We start from the raw sequence: 19,038 nt of genomic DNA, 5'->3' as shown, positions 1-19,038 counted from the left end.
TTAAATCTGTTATCTATCTTTAATTAATTTTAGTGAGTGGTGGCAGATATGGATCCTGTTTCAGTCTTCTACATGTGGCTACCCAATTTTCCCAGCACCATTTATTGAATAGGGATTCTTTTCCCCAGTGTGTATTATAGTCTGCTTTGTCAAAGATCAGATGGCAATATGTGGCTGGTTTTATATCTGGGTTCTCTGTTCTGTTCCATTGGTCTATGTCTCTATTTTTGTGCCACTACCATGCTGTTTTGGTTACTATGGCCTTGTAGTATAGCTTAAAATCTGGTAAAGTGATGTCTCTAGATTTGTTCCTTTTGCTTAAGGTTGCTTTGACTATTTGGGCTCTTTTCTGGTTTCAAACAAAGCATAGAATTATTTTTTCTATATCTGCAAAAAATGATGTTGGTATTTTTATGGTGATTGCATTCAATCTGTAAATCACTTTGGGTAGTATGGACATTTTAACAATGTTGATTGTGCTGATTCATGAGTATATGTTTTTCCATTTGCTTACATCATCTGCAACTTCTTTCGTCAGTGATTTGTAGTCCTCTTTGTAGAGGTCTTTCACCTCCTTGGATAAATATATTCATAAGTATTTTATTTTCTTTGTAGCTATTGCGAAGGGTATTGAGTCTTTAATTTGATTCTCTGCTTGACTCTTGTTGGTGTATAGGAATGCTATTGATTTGTGTACATTGATTTTGTTTTTTTTTTTTTTTTTTGAGACAGAGTCTCACTCTGTTGCCCAGGCTAGAGTGAGTGCCGTGGCGTCAGCCTAGCTCACAGCAACCTCAAACTCCTGAGCTCAAGCGATCCTCCTGTCTCAGCCTCCCGAGTAGCTGGGACTACAGGCATGCGCCACCATGCCCGGCTAATTTTTTCTATATATATTTTTAGCTGTCCATATAATTTCTTTCTATTTTTAGTAGAGGTGGGGTCTCGCTCTTGCTCAGGCTGGTCTCGAACTCCTGAGCTCAAATGATCCGCCCACCTCGGCCTCCCAGAGTGCTAGGATTACAGGCGTGAGCCACCGCGCCCGGCCTGTGTACATTGATTTTGTAACCCAAGACTTTGCTGAATTTATTTATCAATTCCAGGAATCTCTTGGTGGAATCTTTGGGGTTTTCTACATATAAGATCATATCATCAGTAAACAGTGATAGTTTCACTTGCTCTTTACCCACTGGGATACACTTGATTTCCTTCTTCTGCTTGATTGCTCTGGCTAGGACTTCCAGCACTATATTGAATAGAAGTGCTGACAGTAGGCATCCTTGTCTTGTTCCAGTTCTAAGTGGAAATACTTCCAACTTTTCCCCATTCAGTATGATGTTGGCTCTGGGTTTGTTGTATATGGCTTTTCTAATTTTAAGATATGTTCCATCTATGCCTATTTTGTTAAGAGTTCTTATCATAAAAGGGTGCTGATTTTTGTCATTGCTTTTTCTGCATCTATTGAGATGATCCCATGATCTTTGTTTTTGCTTCTGTTTATGTATTGAATCACATTTATGGATTTATATACATTGAACCACTCTTGCATCCCAGGGATGAAGCCCACTTGGTTGTGGTGGATTATTATTATCATCTTTGGTGTGCTGCTGAATTCAGTTTGCTAGAATTTTATTGAGAATTTTTGCATCTATATTCATAACGGATATTGGTCTACAGTTTTCTTTTTTTGTTATGTCCTTTCCTGGCTTTGGTATCAAGGTGATACTGGCTTTGTAGAATGAGTTGGGGAGGATTCCTTCCTTTTTGATGTTATGAAATAATTTCTGAAGTATGGGTGCCAATTCTTTGTAGGTCTGATAAAATTCAGCTGTGAAGCCATCTCGTCCAGGACTTTTTTTTTATTGGAAGATTTTTTATTGCTGCTTCAATTTCATTGCTCACTAGTGGTCTGTTCAGGAGTTCTACTTCTTCCTGATTGAGGCTTGGGAGGTTGTGTGTTTCCAGAAATTTGTCCATTTCCTTAACATTTTTGAGTTTACGTGCATAGAGATTTTTATAGTATTCATAGATGATATTTTGTATATCTGTAGTATCAGTTGTAATATCTCCTTTTTCGTTTCTGATTGAGCTTATTTGGGTCATTTCTTTTCTGTTTCTGGTTAATCTAGTGAGAGGTCTACCAATTTTGTTTATTTTTTTCAAAGAACCAACATTTTGTTTCATTAATCTTCTGTATTTTTTTTTCGATTTCATTTTTTTTTTCCTGAATCTAGGTGTACCTGTGTAAGGTGAATAAATATTTAGTTCTGCTCTGACCTTAGTTATTTCTTTTCTTCTGCTGGGTTTGGGTTTGGTTTGCTCTTCCTTTTCTAGTTCCTTGAGATGATTCATTAGATTGTTAATTTGTGATCTTTCTGTCTTTTTGATATGGGCATTTAAGGCTATGAATTTTCTCCTTAGGATTTCTTTTGCTGAATCCCATAGATTTAGATAACTTGTGTCCCCTTTGTAATTTAGTTTGAGGAATCTTTTGATTTTCATCTTAATTTACTCCTTGACCCAATAATTGTTCAGCAGTAGGTTGTTTAATTTCCATGACTTTGTGAAGAATTGAGTGTTTCTGTTGGAGTTGATTTCTAATTTTATTCCACTGTTGTCTGAGAAGATACATCATATCTTATATAATTTCTATTTTTTTGAATTTGTTGACACATATTCTGTGGCCTAAGATGTGATCAATTTTAGAGATTTTTCTATGTGCTGATGAGAAGAATGTATATTCAGTAGTTTTTGGGTAAAATGTTCTGTAAATGTCTGTTAGGCCCATTTGCTCCAGAGTCCTTTTTAAGTTCAGTGTTTGTTTGTTTATTTTCTCCTTGCAGGATCTGTCCAGTTCTGTTAGGGGGGTACTGAAGTCCTTGGCTATTACGCTGCTGTTGTTTATCATTTTATTTAGATCTAGTAGGGTTTGCTTTATGAATCTAGGTGCGCCTGTGTTAGGTGCATAAATATTTAGAATTGTTATGTCTTCTTGTTGAGTTACTCCCTTTACCATTATATAATGACTATCTTTGTCTTTCTTTACCATTGTTGATCTGAAGGCTATGTTATCTGATATGAGAATGGCTACACCTGCTTTCGATTTTCGTTTGCGTGGAATATTGTTTTCCATCCCTTTACCTTGACTCTGAATGAGTCCTTGTGGGTTAGATGTGTTTCCTAGAGACAGCAGATACTTGGCTTCCATTTTTTTATCCATTCAGCAAGCTTATGCCTCTTGAGTAGGGAATTAAAGCTGTTCACATTTATTGAAAGAATTGATAAGTGGGATGCATTTCTGTTCATACTATTGGGTAGAAGCTTATTGCTTTGTTTACCTCTTGAACTATTATTTTATATGGGCTCTGAACTTTAGCTTTTGGGTGATTTCACATTGGTGGGTGTCAATTGTGCTGATCCATGTATAATGCAGATCTGAGTACTTCCTGCAGGGCCGGTCTGGTCTCGACAAATTCCCTCAGTGTTTGCTTATCTGAAAAAGTCTTTATTTCACCCTCATATAAGAAACTTAGTTTTGTAGGATACAAAATTCTAGGCTGGCCATTATTCTTTTTAAGACTGAGGATAGGGCTCCAATCCTCTCTGGCTTGTGAGGTCTCACTTGAGAAGTCAGTAGTTAGCTTGATGGGTTTTCTTTTGTAAGTTATCTGATGTTTTTTGCCTTATGGCTCACAGGAGCTCCTCCTTCTGTTAACTTTGGCTAGTCTGATGACTATGTGTTGTGGTGATGGCCTCTTTGCAATGAACATCTCAGGTGTTTGTTGAGCTTCATGTACCAGGATATCTAAATTTCTAGCAAGACTGTGGAAGTTTTCCTCAATTATTCCCTAAAATAGGTTTTCCAACCTGTGTGTGTTTTCTTCTTCACCCTCAGGTATACCTACAATTCTTATATTTGGTCTTTTTACATAAGCCCATATTTCTTGTAGGCTTTATTCATTCCTCTTATTTCTCTGTTCTTTATCTTTGACTGACTTGCTTAATTGGAAGGTACTGTCTTCAAGCCCTGAGATTCTTTCTTTTGTCTGTTCTAGTCTATTCTTTTTTTTTTCTTTTTTGAGACAGTCTCACTCTGTTGCCTGGGCTAGAGTGTCATGGCATCAGCCTAGCTCACAACAACCTCAAACTCCTGGGCTCAAGCAATCCTCTTGCCTCAGCCTCCCAAGTACCTGGGACTACAGGTGTGTACCACCATGCCCAGCTAATTTTTTTTTTTAATATTTTCAGTTGTCTAGCTAATGTCTATTTTTAGTAGAGACAGGGTCTCGCTGTTGCTGAGGCTGGTCTTGAACTCCTGACCTCAAGTGATCCTCCCACCTTGGTCTCCTAGAGTGCTAGGATTACAGGCATGAGCCACCATGCCTGGCCTCTTCTAGTCTATTCTCAAAACTTTCCACTGTGTTTTGTATTTTCTTGAATGAATCTTTTATTTCCAGAAGTTCTATTTGATTTTTAAAAATAATTCAATTTCTTTAGTGAATTTTTCATTAATTTCCTGTATTGTTTTTGTGGTTTCTTTGTGTTGGTTTTCCATTTTCTTTTGTATTTTGTTGAGCCTCCTTATGATCCAAATTTGGAATTCTTTATCTGTCACTTCAATATTTTTGTTTTGGTTGGTATCCATTGGTAAAGAGTTGTTGTTTCCTTTTAGGGGTGTTTTTTTTGCGCTGATTATTCATATTTGCAGAGTTCTTTCACTGATTCCTTCTCATCTGGCCTTTCAATCAAGTTCTGGGAGTACTAGGCCTGGCTTGCAGGCCTGTTCCTGGGACTCCAAGGATCAATCCCTGACAATGCCAGGGAGAAGAGTGCTTGTCCAGAGTTGCCCTTTCACTGGGCTCTGAGCCTCTCTGGGTTTGATCCTTGCTGATATCTTGTCCTCTTTATCTTCTTCCTTCTCAGCTTCACTATTTTTCTCCGTGTGGTCTCCAGCCAACTCTGTTGTCTCTCTGTGATCCACACCTGAGCTGTGACTCTTCTTCCCTCTCCTCTGTCTGATATCCTGCCTTCCCACCAGGATGGCCCAACAATCAATGTCTCTAGTTGGTGAAAGTCCACAAAGAACTCGAATTTATCTATTTTCTTGAATATACTAATAATCACGGTTATTTTAAAATTTCAATTTCTTCACTGATAGGTCAAATATTTATTTATTTATTTATTTATTTATTTTTTGAGACAGAGTCTCACTCTGTTGCCCAGGCTAGAGTGAGTGCCGTGGCGTCAGCCTAGCTCACAGCAACCTCAAACTCCTGAGCTCAAGGGATCCTCCTGTCTCAGCCTCCCGAGTAGCTGGGACTACAGGCATGTGCCACCATGCCCGGCTAATTTTTTCTATATATATTTTTAGCTGTCCAGATCATTTCTTTCTATTTTTAGTAGAGATGGGGTCTCGCTCTTGCTCAGGCTGGTCTCGAACTCCTGAGCTCAAACGATCCGCCCACCTTGGCCTCCCAGAGTGCTAGGATTACAGGCGTGAGCCACCACGCCCGGCCGTAAATATTTAAATCATCTATGGGTCTGTTTCTGTTGCTTATTTTTATCTCTTGGTTTCAGTCATTTTGGTCTTTTCTTTTTCTTTCTTTCTTTTTTTTTTTTTTTTAGCATGCTTCATCATTTTTGTTTGGATGTCAAATGTAAAGACAAATGTGAAAAGACTGTGGACAATGTTATTTTCTTCCAAACAGTGCTTTTTCTTCTAGCATGCAGAGCACCAGACCACCTTGATCTTGTTGAGCATTGGTTTTAAGCTCTATTAGGTTTGGCCTATTTCAGTTTTCTCTTTACTCATAAAGTATGGTCTGTACTCCTTAGATGTACTCCTAGAGAGTTGCTCTTACTTCTAAGATGCAGTACTTTAGCAGTCTCACCTGAAAGCCCAGGAGGTCTTCCAGTTCCCCTCTTCCAGGTCTTGAACTCCACTTTATGCCTCTATAGTACTTCATGACTCTGCTCAGCTCCTTAGCATCCTAGGTTTTTTTTTTTTTTCCCCAGCGTTTCTTACAGTCTCACCCTTAGCAATCACAACTTAGGACAGTGATTTTAGAGAAATTTGTACATAGAATTTCTTTTCCAATTTGTTTTGTTATGGCAAACTATATGTTTCTCATTTCTATGTGAAAAAATTTACTATCTTATACCTTTTTAATATATCTTAACCATAAAATTTACTATCTTATACCTTTTTAATATATGTTAACCATAAAATTTACTATCTTAGCCATTTTTAAGTGTGTACTGCAGTGGTATTAGATACATTTATTGTTGTGCAACCATCACCACTGTCTATCTCCAGAATTCTTAATCTTGCAATATTGAAACTCTATACCTGTTAAACAATAAATCCCCATTCTCCTCTCCCTACCATGCCTTGCAAGCACCATTCTTCTACTCTCTGTTTCTATGATTTTTGACTACTCTATCATATAAGTGGAATCATACAGTATTTATCTTTGTGTAGCTGGCTTATTTCACTTAGCACAATGCCCTCAAGGTTCATCCATGCTGCAGCATATGTCAGAATTTTCTTCCTTTTCAAGGCTGATTAATATTCCATTGAATATATATATATATATATATATAAAACATTTTGCTTATCCATTCATCCATCAATGGACATTTAGGTTGCTTCCACAGTTTAGCTGTTGTGAATAATGTTGCTATAAGCATGGCTGTACAAATATCTCTTTTATTTGGTGTATATACCCAGAAGTGGAACTGCTGGATCATATGGTATTAAGAATTTTATTTTTAATTTTTTGAGGAACTGCCATATTGTTTTCCACAGTGGCTGTACCATTTTGTATTCCTGCCAACAGTGCGTGAGGGCTCCAATTACTCCACATCCTCACCAACACTTGTTATTTACCGTTTTTTTTTTAATAATAACCATCCTAATAATTGTGAGGTGCTAGCTCACTGTAGTTTTTATTCATATTTCCCTAATGATTAGTGATGTTAAGCACCTTTTTATGTGCTTGTTGGCCATTTTTATATCTTCTTTGAAGAAAGGTCTCTTCTAGTCTGTTGCCAAATTTTGAATCAGGTTGCCTGTTATTTTTAATGTTGAGTTTTAAACTTCTCTCTATATTCTCTGTAGTGTAGGTTGCCTTTTTACTCTGTTAATTGTGTCTTTTGATGCACAAATTTTTTCAGTGTTTGTTAAGTCCAATTTGTCTATTTTTTTTTTTGTTTCCTGTGCTTTTGGCATCATATCCAAGAAATTACTTCCAAATCCAACATGGTGAGGAATTTCTCCTGTTTTTTTTCCTAAGAATTTTATTATTTTAGGCCTTATGTTTAGGTCTTTAATCCATTTTGAGTTAATTTGTATACGTAGTTTTAGGTAAGGGTTCAACTTTATTCTTTCGCATGCGGATGTCCAGTTTTCCCAGCACCATTTGTTGAAAAGACTATCTTTACCCCATTGAATGGTCTTGGCATCCCTGTAGAAAATAATTTGATCATATATACAAGAGTTTATTTCTGGACTCTTTGTTCTATTCTATTGGTCTTTATGTCTATCTCTATGCCAGTACCACACTGTTTTGATTACTGTAGATTTGTGTTAAGTTTTGAAATCAGGAAGTGTGGGTCCTCCATCTTTATTTTTATTTTTTTTCTTTTAGGATTGTTTTGACTATTAGGGATTCCTTGAGATTCCATATGAATTTTAGGATGGGTTTTCCTATATTTACGAAAACATCATTGGGATTCTGATCAGGATTGCATTGAATCTGTAGATAATTTCAAGTAGTATTTACTTCTTAACAACATCAAGTTTTCCAATCCTTGAACATAGAATGTGTTGTGTTTTCACTTATTTATATCTCTTTAATATTTTTCAGCAAAGTTTTATAGTTTTCATTGTACAAGTCTTTCACTTCTTTGGTTAAGTTAATTCTTAAGTATTTTATTCATTTTGATTCTGTTGTAAATGGAATTATTTTCTTAATTTCTTTTTTGAATTGTTCAATGTTAATGTATAGAAATGCAACTGATTTTTGCTTGTTGACTTTGTATACTGCTATTTTGCTGCATTTGTTTATTAGTTCCAACAGGTATTATTTTTGGTGGAATCCTTAGGCTTTTATACATATAAATGATATCATCTGTGAACAGAGATAATTTATTTCTTCCTTTCTCAATTGGATGCCTTTATTTTTTTTCTTGCCTAATTTCTCTGGCTAGGACTTCCAGTACTATGCTGAATAGAAGTGGCAAAAGTGGGCATCCTTACCTTATTTCTGATCTTAGAGGAAAAGATTTCAGTCTTTCACTATTGAGCATGATATTTACTGTGTGTTTTTCACATATGGATTTCATCATATTGAGGTAGTTTCCTTCTATTCCTAGTTTGTTGAGTGTTTTTAGCATGAAAGTGTGTGGATTTTGTGCAGTGTTCTTTCTGCATCAATTGAGATGAACATGTGGTTTTTCCCCTTCGTTCTCTTAGTGTTGTATATTATATTGATGGATTTTCATATGTTAAACTATCCTTACATTCCAGGAATAAATCCAACTTGGTCATGATGTATAATCCTTTTAATATACTGCTAAATTTTGTTTGCTAGTATTTTGTTGATGAGTTTTCATCAGTGTTCCTAAGGAATCTTGGACTGTAGTTTTCTTTTCTTGCGCTGTCTTTGTCTGGTTTTGTCTGGCCTCATAGAATGAGTTTGGTAGTGTTCTCTGCTCTTCAATGTTTTTGGAAAAGTTTCAGAAGAATTGGTGTTTGTTATTCTTTAAATGTTTTGTAGAATTCACCAGAGAAGCCATAAAGCCCAGAGCTTTCCTTTATCAGAAGATTTTTAATTACTGCTCCAGTCTCATTTCCAATTATACACTTATTTATTCAGATTTTCTATTTCTTCATATTTTAGTCTTGACGCGTTTTGGGTTTCTAGACATTTGTGTAGTTCGTTAGGTTATTCAACTTTTTGATGTACAATTACTCATATATAATGTTATTTATTTCTGCAGAATTCATAGTAATGATACAACTTTCATTTCTTATTTCAGTAATTTGAGTTTTCTCTTTTATTGTAGTCCCTGTAGCTAAAGTTTTTGTCAATTTTGTTGATATTTTTGGGGAACTAACTTTTGGTTTCATTGATTTTCTCTATTATTTTTCTTGTCTTTATTTTATCTCTTCTCTAATCTTGGTTATTTCCTTCATTCTGCTAGTTTTGGGTTTAGTTTGTTTTTCTTTTTCTAGTTCCTTAAGTAGCAAAGTTAGGTTTTTGATATGAGATCTTTCTTATTTTTTAATGTAATGTTTATAGGTATAAATTTCCCCTTTGGAACTGCTTTTGCTGTGTTCCATAGGTTTTGGTATGTTGTGGTTTTTTTTTCATTCATCACTAAGTACTTTCTGATTGCTCTTGTGATTTGTCTTTGATCCATTGGTTGTTTCAGAGTGTGTTGTATAATTTCCACAAATCTGTGAAATTTCCAGTGTTCCTTCTGTTAGTGATTTCTAACTTTATCCTGTTGTAGTCAGAGAAGATACTTTGTATGATATTTATCTTTTAAAATCAGACAAGGTGTAGTGGCTCATGCTTGTGATCCCAGAACTTTGGGAGGCTGAGGTGGGAGGATCCCCTGGGCTCAAGCGATCCTCCTGCCTCAGCCTCCCGAGTAGCTGGGACTACAGGAACTCGCCACAACACCTGGCTCATTTTTTCTATTTTTGGTAGAGATGGGGTCTCACTCTTGCTCAGGCTGGTCTCAAACTCTTGACCTCAAGTGATCCTCCCTCCTTGGCCTCCCAGAGTGCTAGGATTATAGGCATGAGCCACCATGCCTGGCCTGTATTTTCTTATTTATCTTCTGTCTGGTTGTTCTGTCCATTATTGAGAATGGGATATTGAAGTCTCCAACTATTATTATAGATCTACTTCCTTCTCCAATTTTGTCAAATTTTGATTTATATTTGATAGTCTATTATTAGATGTGAAATGTTTATAATTGTTTGTATCATCTTCCCATATGAATCTTTTATTAACATATAGTATCCTTTTTTTGGCTCTTGTAAGCTTCTTTGATTTAAAGTCTATTTTGTCTGATGTTAGTATCATCACCTTTGCTCTCTTTAGGTTACTATTTGCATGTAATATACTTTTACTTTCTTCACTGTCAGCCTATTTGTGTCTTCGGATTAGAAATGAGCCTTTTGCAGACAGCATATAGTTGGATCATTTTTAAAATCCATTCTGCCAATTACTGTCTTGATTGGAGACTTTAATCTACTTACATTTAAAGTAATTTTTAATAAGGAAGGACTTATTTCTGTCATTGTGCTAGTTATTTTCTATATGCCTTATAATTCTTTTATAGCTCTTCTGTTCCTCATTACCTATATGCCTTTTTCTTTTTGTAATGAAACATTTAAATTCCTTTCTCATTTTCATTTGTGTATGTTCTTTGGCTATTTTTTTTTTTTGTGGTGACCATGGGGATTATGTTTAATATATTATAACACTCTAATTTGAATTATACAGAGAGTTTTACTTACTTCCTCATGGTCCCCTCAATCTGATAATTTTATCCTTTAAGTTCCAGCTGATTCGGTAGCTCTAAACTCCAACCTCTGTCTCCTAGACCCACAAAGACTTCTGCTTTCTGCTAGGACTTTGTTTCCCTGCACTGGGAAGTAGAAAATGCCCTTATGGAAAATGAGGGGATATTTGTGGAATACGTATTGTGTATTACTCTCCCCTCAGTGTCCACAGCCCTTGGAGTTCTGTCTCCAGTGCCTTCTCATAGCTGTCTCACGTATTTTATTTACGTCATACTGTTGTCACTGAGAGGATTAGCTTTACAAAGCATGGCTAGAGTCAGAAGCCCCTTCCCCTTTAGAATTTCTTTTTAAAATTGAATGTACTATAATACACTGATGATAAAATTTCTTGAAATTTGTCAAGACCCTCTTCAAGCTGGTTCTTGAGAGAACTTTTGACATGTCTCCATCAGTTTTGAATGCTTCCTTACTTTCTGGCACAAATAACTTTTACTTTTCTTGCCCCATGTATTACAAGCTTCCAGGCCAGTTTAGTGGAGACAGATAAAAAGTAAATATTTAAAAATTATTTCATACCAATACTTCTAATTTCATTCCAACATCTTGAGATTGTTCCCCTCCACCATTCCATTTTTGCATTCCCTTTCTCCCCCAAAGAACCCTGGTTTCCAAGAACATCCATATATTTAATTTTTGCTCAATCCTACAATACACAGAAAATAGTTTAAGAATTGCAGCCCCAAATCCATTACCAATAACAAACTTTACAATAAAGTTCAGGATTTCTTTAAGTTATTCTTATTCTACAGAAACAGATTAATGTGTTAGAAAGTACTTGAATTATTATTTTTTTCTGTTATTATGTGGTTGTGTTATCAAACTGATAAACAGTTGTATCTATTTGTTTCTGTTGTATTCAGTTTTAGGGTTTCCCTCCAAATCTTACTGATTTAATATAATTTTATAAATGTGTAATATGTTAACATGGTTCAAAAGTCAAAATAGTTTAAAAAGATATATTCAAAGAAGTCTCATTTCCTTCCCTTTCCCTTACTATGAGTGAAGGTGAGCATTTACAAATGTGTATTTAAGGTTTCTACTCCTATAGCTAGCCAATTTTATTGGTTTCTATTTTATTCTTTTTGCAGATATTTATAATTTTCTCTATTTTGAAATTAGGTGGTCTAAACTTCTTATCTTTGCTGGGATCAATTTTGGTGAATTGTACTTTCCTAGAAAATGATCCATCTCTTCTAAGTTTTCACACTTATTTGCATAGAGTTGTGCAAAGTTGTCTATTATGATTTTTTAAATTTCAGCTTATTATCGGGGTACAAAAGTTTAGGTTATGTATATTGCCCATGCCTCCCCACCCCTGAGTCAGAGCTTCAAGCATGTCCATTCCCCAGACAGTGCGCATCGCACTTATTATGTAGGTACACACCCATCCCCTCCCCACCCCACATCTGCCTGACACCCAATTGGTGTTATTCCCAAATGTGCACTTAGGTGATGATCAGGGAAACCAATTTGCTGGTGAGTACATGTGGTGCTTATTTTTCCATTCTTGGGATACTTCACTTAGTAGAATGGGTTCCAACTCTTTCCAGGAGAACATAAGAGATTCTATATCACTGTTATTTCTTATAGCTGAGTAATACTCCATGGTATACATATAGCACATTTTACTAATCCACTCATGTATTGATGGGCACTTGGGTTGTTTCCACATCTTTGCAATTGTGAATTGTGCTGCTATAAACATTCAGGTGCAGATGTCTTTGTTACAGAATGTCTTTTGTTCTTTTGGGTAGATGCCCAATAATGGGATTGCAGGATCAAATGGTAGGTCTACTTGTATCTGTTTAAGGTATCCCCCCCCATATTGCTTTCCACAGGGGTTGCACTAGTTTGCAGTCCCACCAGCAGTGTATGAGTGTTCCTGTCTCTCCGCATCCACGCCAACATGTATTTTTTTGGGACTTTTTGATAAAGGCCATTCTCACTGGAGTTCAGTGATATCTCATTGTGGTTTTGATTTGCATTTCCCTGATGATTAGAGATGTTGAGCATTTTTTCATATGTTTGTTGGCCATTCTTATATCTTCTTTTGAAAAATTTCTATTCATGTCCTTTGCCCACTTTTTGATATGGTTGTTTGATTTTTTTCTTGCTGATATTCCTGAGTTCTAAATAGAACTCTTCTCAATGTGTATTAATTTCTTATTACTTCTTATTTTGCATACATGTGCTTTATCCTTTTTTTTCTTGATAACCTAAAGGCTTGTCTATTTTGTTAATTTTTTCAAAGAATCAGAATTTTGAAGTATTAATTAGTTCTATGGCTTTTCTATTTTCTACCTCATTAATTTCTTTTTTCTTTTTCTAAATTGAGGTACAATTCACATAATGTATAATTAACCATTTCAAAGTACCATGTAGCGGTATTTAGTGTATTCACAATGCTGTGCAACCACCAGTCTGTCTAGTTTCAAGAAAATTTTCATCACCCTGTGAAAACGCCCTGTACCCATTAAGTAATTATTGCTCATTCCTTCCTAGTCCTATCCCCTGGTATCCTCTAAGCTGCTTTCCATCTCTATGGATTTGCCTATTCTTGATATATCATATAAAAGGAATCATGAAATATGTGACCTTTTGTGTCTGATTACTTTCAATTAACACAATGTTTCTGAGGTACATCCAAGCTGTAGCATGTATCAGTACTTTGTTCCTTTTTATGGCTGAACGATGTTTCATCGTAACGATGGTCCACATTTTGTTTATCCATTGTCCATTGATGGGCATTTGAGTTGTTTTTACCTTTTGGCTATTATGCATAATTCATGTACAAGTTTCTGTGTGGAAATATGTTTTCATTTCTTTTTTTTTTTATGTCTGCAATTATTAGTTTATTAGTATCATCCAGAACTTAGATGTTCAGTATTCCTCCTGAAATTACATAATCAAATGCAAAATGGAAAGAATCCAAGTCAAAATTATATAACAAGACAGCATTCCATCACAAAAGCATGTAAAATTACAAGAACGCTATTTTAAAATACTGGCACTTTTAAGAGAAGGATAATCTCAAAAAAACCCACAAAATTGCCAAATTATTCCCTAAACTGTAAAGCAGATAAACATAACTTTAATGAATCAGTTTGGGTTTTGTAAAGAAAAATTAAATTCAAATAAATTGAATAATTTGTATTGAGATGCAAAGTTTAATTTTCACCTTTGCTCATCAATTTGATTCATAAAGGGGCAAACCACAATACAGGAAAATATAACCTATTTTAAAAATGTGGTATCATTTTAAAGGCTGGCCCAATTAATTAAAGATACTCTTAATGGAGAACCTCAAGTTTCCTGAGCAGTCCATATTTAGATAAATGGGAAAAGACATTTATAGCCAGCACTTACCTAGTCTTTGCTGGGACTAACATCAACAAAAAATGTAATATGGCAGTCTTGTATTTTAAGCTCACGCTTTTGGGGATACACCTCAGGTCTTCTTTAATGTGGGAACTGCAAAATATAACTATTACATGGTAATGGGAGTTAAAGAATAGGGTCCTCATGTAAAGATTGGAACATACTTTTCTATTAGTCCTTCAAGGACAGATTCTCAAAATGTTTTGATTCCAATAATGCCATGCTGTGAGTAGACTGATTACTCTTCACTTTGTAAATATAAGTGGGCTATGTAAAATTTGTCAACTTTGGAGTTTCAGTTATAGTTGAAAACTGTCTCAATTTAACTTTTATTACCCCCATCATGATATGCAGGGTGTGTAGACAAAAGCTTTTTATCAGCTAACTATATGAAAAGATAAACACTGTAATAACTCATGTGATCCATAATGGGCAGAAGCAAAAGACTAACTTCCCCTCAAGAAGAAAAATTTCAGACCTATGAAAAGGACAACAATAGTAATAAAAAAAAATTGTATTTACTTAGAAGCATTCAGATGTCAACAAAACAGCTGCAACTTTTTTTTTTTGCAATTACAGAGTGGTATTCAGTTAACAGAACAACAATTATTTCATATAAGCTGCATCAGAGACAACTGAAGATGAAAAAACTACCCTCTCCATATATAACTAATTTGTGCTGTGTACCAGCAAGAACCTGCTTTAAATTTCCATGCCAATTTACAACCCCCTACTGTACCAGGCAAGGTTAGTCGCTACGGAAAATACCACCAGGACAGGGCTAGCTAAAGGCACATTCAGCAGTGTGTTAACTATACAAAAAAAGACACTGTACAGTTTAAAAACAAATCTTACACAGCCTTACATTTCAATTTTTTTCTTGAAAAGGAGTGAGTTGTGTACAGGGGGGTTAAATGCTTTAGAGACGAAAAAAAAAACTGCACTAGAATCAACTTATCATCTTCTTCATCTTCCTCCTCCTCTTCATCTTCCTCCTCTTCCTTCTTTTTCTTGCTTTTTTCAGCCTTGACAACTCCCTTTTTTGCTGCGTCAGGCTTTCCTCTAGCTCGGTACGCAGCAATATCATTTTCCTACTTTTCCTTCAGCTTTGCAGCCTTCTTTTCATAAGGCTGCTTGTCATCTGCAGCAGTGTTATTCCGCATCTCTCCCAGTTTCTTTGCAACATCACCAATGGGTAGGCCAGGATGTTCTCCTTTGATTTGAGGGAGATACTCAGAACAAGAAAAAGGCGGAAAGAGGCCTCTTGGGTGCACGGGATCCTTGAACTTCTTTTTTGTTTCCATTTTAGGAGGGATATAGATTTTCATTTCTCTTTCATAACAGGCCTTGTCTGCCTCTGCCATATCTTCAAACTTTCCTTTCTCTTTAGCAGACGTGATCTTCCACCTCTCTGAGCACTTAGAAAATGCTGAGAAGTTGACTGAAGCATCTGGTGCTGCTTCTTGTGCTCCTCCAGGCAGGTCTGCACAAAGAATGAGTATGGTGACATTTTGCCTCTCGGCTTCTTAGGGCCTCCTTTGCCCACGTTTAGTTATTTTTTCCTCAGTGAGGCACAGAGTCGCCCAGTGCCCGTCCAGCTCCCACTTGCCCCGGCGCTGTCTCTATGGAGCTCAATGTACTGCCTGTTTTCATTTCTTTTGGGTATATTCCTAGGAGTGGAACTGCTGGGCCATATGATAATTTTTTCTTTAACTTATTGAGGAACTGCCAGTTTTCCCAGAGTGGCTGTATCATCTTACCTTCTCTCTACTTTTATCTCCATTATTTTCTTATTGTGCATTCTTTTGGTTTACTTTGTTGTTAACATCCTAGTTTTTTTGAGTTGGGAGTTTAGTTCATTTATTTTCATTATTTCGTTTTTACTCATGTAAGTATTTCAGGCTATGAATTATTCTCTGATGAATATCTTATATCCTAAAGATGCTGATATGTAGTGTTGCCATTATTTTTTTTAACTCCTGCAATTTTGACTTTTACCTGACAGTTATTTGAGAGAGATTTTAAATTTCCAGTCAGAAAATTTGCTTTTTAAATTAGTTTTTAATTTCTATTTTTAATACATTATAATCAACAAGGGTTATTTATATCATTTCTACTTTATGAAAAGCATCGTGACTTAATGTGTATGTGTGGGGCTGTGTGTTTTGTTGAATGTTCCGTGTATGTTTGATAAGAAAGCATATTCTCTTTTATTGTGATGTAAATTTTATCCATAACCGTGAGATCTCCCTTGTTGATTATATTATTTAGTTATTCATAAGATCTCCCTTACTGATTGTATTATTTAGTTATTCTGTAACCTTCTTTTTTGTTGTTCATTTAACCAAGAGCAGTGTGTGAGTCCCCTATTGGTAGTGTGTTTCTCTCCATTTCTTCCTACATCTCCTGAACCTTTGGCTTTATAAAGGTGGCTGCTGTGCTATTTGCTACACAGGTATCCATAACTGTTAAATCTCCATTGGCCTAATAATGCAACATCTTTTTCACATTTGATGCTTTTTGGCCTGAATTCTACCTTGTCTGATAGCAGAGTCAAATCCCTGCTTGTTTATGGCTTCCATTTCTCTAATTTTCAGTCTTTCTAAATCACTCTGCTTAGAGTGGTAGCTTGCTATGTAAGCGGATTTGGAAATCTTTTTCTCTTAGAGAGTTAAGCTTATTCACATTGCTGCTATACTGGCCTCCACTCTGCTGTGTTACTGTGTATAATATTTACTGTACATATTGCATTACATTTATTGTTTCTTTCTCCATGTGGTCTGTTTTCTTTGTTCTTTTTTTTTTTTTTTAAAGCGTAACTGCCTTTATTCCTATGTTGTTTTTTAAAAACAGCTTTATTGAGATCTATTTCACATATCATACAATTCACCCGTTTAAAGTATACAGTTCAATGGTTTTGGTTTATTCCATGATTAATTTTTTAACCTTTGGTAAAACATATATAATATAAAATTTATGATTTTAACCATTTTTAAGTATATAATTCAGTGGCATTAAGTACATTTATGATGTTGTGCAACCATCCACTATTTCCAGAATTTTTTATTACCCCAAACAGAGACTCTGGACCCATTAAGCAATAATTCTCCATTTCCTCTGTCCCCTCAGCCCATGGTAACCTCTATTCTACTTTCTATCCCTATGAATTTGCCTGTTCTAAATACCTCATGTAAGTGGAATCACACAATATTTGTGCTTTTGTGCCTGACTTGTTTCACGGAGCATAATATTTTCGAGGTTTAGCCATGTTGTAGCATGCTTTTGTGTTTGCATTTCTTTTGTAGTTAGGGAAGTTTGTGTTCTTTGTTTGAGTGACTACCTTTATTCTAATATCCTTTGTAATGTTTAATTACCTTAAGCAATACAGGACTAGCATTTTTATAGGTAAAAGATGGTCAGATGTTGTCAATTTCAGACAGTGCAAAGTATGCTATTTGGTTTGTCAGCATTAAGTGACAGCCATTGTTTCCCACCTATTATTTATGTGACAATCAATGAGTTTATTCTGTTTCTCCCTTTCTCTTTCCTTTTTCCTCCCATTTTAAGTTGGATTATTCCTATTTTGTTAGAACATATAACAGTTATGTATTATTCTTCCACTCTGGTCTCTGTCTTTGTTAGTCTTAGACCTATGATTAAACATATGTAATGCTCACCACCAGCCTTCTAGTTGATTCCTAGGGAAGGGCTGGGGAGTATGATATTTCCTGGATTCTTGCACATTTCAAACTGCTTTTCATAGCCTGGATGGTTGAAGGACAGCTTGGCCTGATAGTCCTTGCAATTTCCAATTAAGTTCATTCAGGTGCTCAAAAATGTCAAGTTAAGTACACCATTTTTTGAAGCCAAGTGAGGAGCTAAGTGAGAATCATTTACACTTTTCCACCCTCATTTCTTCTCTTAGCTCTTAAACTCGACAGATCTCATTCTTTGGACAGCCACTTTGGCATGGAACAGCCGAGCCCAGTATTATGATGACATTTTTTTCACATAACGTTGAAACAGACGGTACTGTCACAGCTTGGATTTTATTAGAGCCTCCCGTTTGATCATGTAATTTAATGTGGATGTCAGATCTGCACGCAAACTTTCTATACCAGAGGCTATGAGTAATGCCATGCATTACTCGAATCTCAGGGTTTTCTAGAACAAATTCTTGGTGTAGAGCTGTTACTCCTTCCATCGTTACAGCCACATCTGTACAGACACAGTAGGGCTTCCATAATGAGCTACTCGTCTCAAAGTATTAATTTACCAGTTTGAATGTTTCATTCCCAGTAATTTGTTCTGGGACTACTCTAAAGAGCAAACAGTGTCCTCCCCAGCCTTTTCCTTTAGGGATTCTAATTAGTGCTATTAACTGAGCCCAATTAGTGATGTATTAATATGTGGATTCATCAATCTGCGATGAAAACTTTTTTAGACTTAATAAACCCTGGGATCGGTGTGGTCTTTGTTATCTGACATGTCGTCAATTCGTTTACTAATAATATTATTCGAAAATGTCACCTTTTCCATTTCCTTTGCTTCATTAGTCTCAGACACAGTGTTGACAATTTCCAATCAGGCTGTTAAAATGAGCGATTCCGCAATTATGTGAGTCATTTCGGCTTTAGCTCTTAATTGCACGACCTTGTAACCAGCTCCTTGGGCTCCATCGGGTACTGGGGCAATCGATCTCGGCAAAGGACTTTGTTTCTTAATTTGTGCTTGTGGATGCTTTATAAAAGGTCACAGTTTTTTTTTTTTTTTTCTGGGTAAAAAGCGTGTTGCCTGGTGAGATGCTGGCGAGGTCTGCTTGGCTCTCTTGCCTGGCTGGATAATTCTTCCATCCAGATAAGACTTTTAGGCTAAGGGGGGATGATTGTCAGGGCTGCAAGAATACCAATGTGTGACAATTCTCATTATGTTGCCTAATTAACGACTTAGACTTTTGGGGGGAATTACTGCTTGTCTTGTAACTATGATAACTTTCTAGCTTTAATTAAAACATTGTCAATTATGGAAGGCATAAAAATATCTGTAAAAGTACATCCACT

General features: G+C 35.8%; 1 pseudogene; it reads right to left on the bottom strand.

Moving 5' to 3' along the window:
* Positions 1-14,829: 14,829 nt before the first annotated feature.
* On the bottom strand, positions 14,830-15,527 carry LOC138398701 (high mobility group protein B1 pseudogene; annotated as a pseudogene).
* Positions 15,528-19,038: the final 3,511 nt, after the last annotated feature.

The sequence above is a fragment of the Eulemur rufifrons genome, chromosome 2, assembly GCF_041146395.1.
Source record: "Eulemur rufifrons isolate Redbay chromosome 2, OSU_ERuf_1, whole genome shotgun sequence".
NCBI classification, from domain to species: Eukaryota; Metazoa; Chordata; class Mammalia; order Primates; family Lemuridae; genus Eulemur; species Eulemur rufifrons.
Note: the sequence above shows the minus strand (reverse complement) of the source record. Positions and strands in the feature narration are given on the sequence as shown.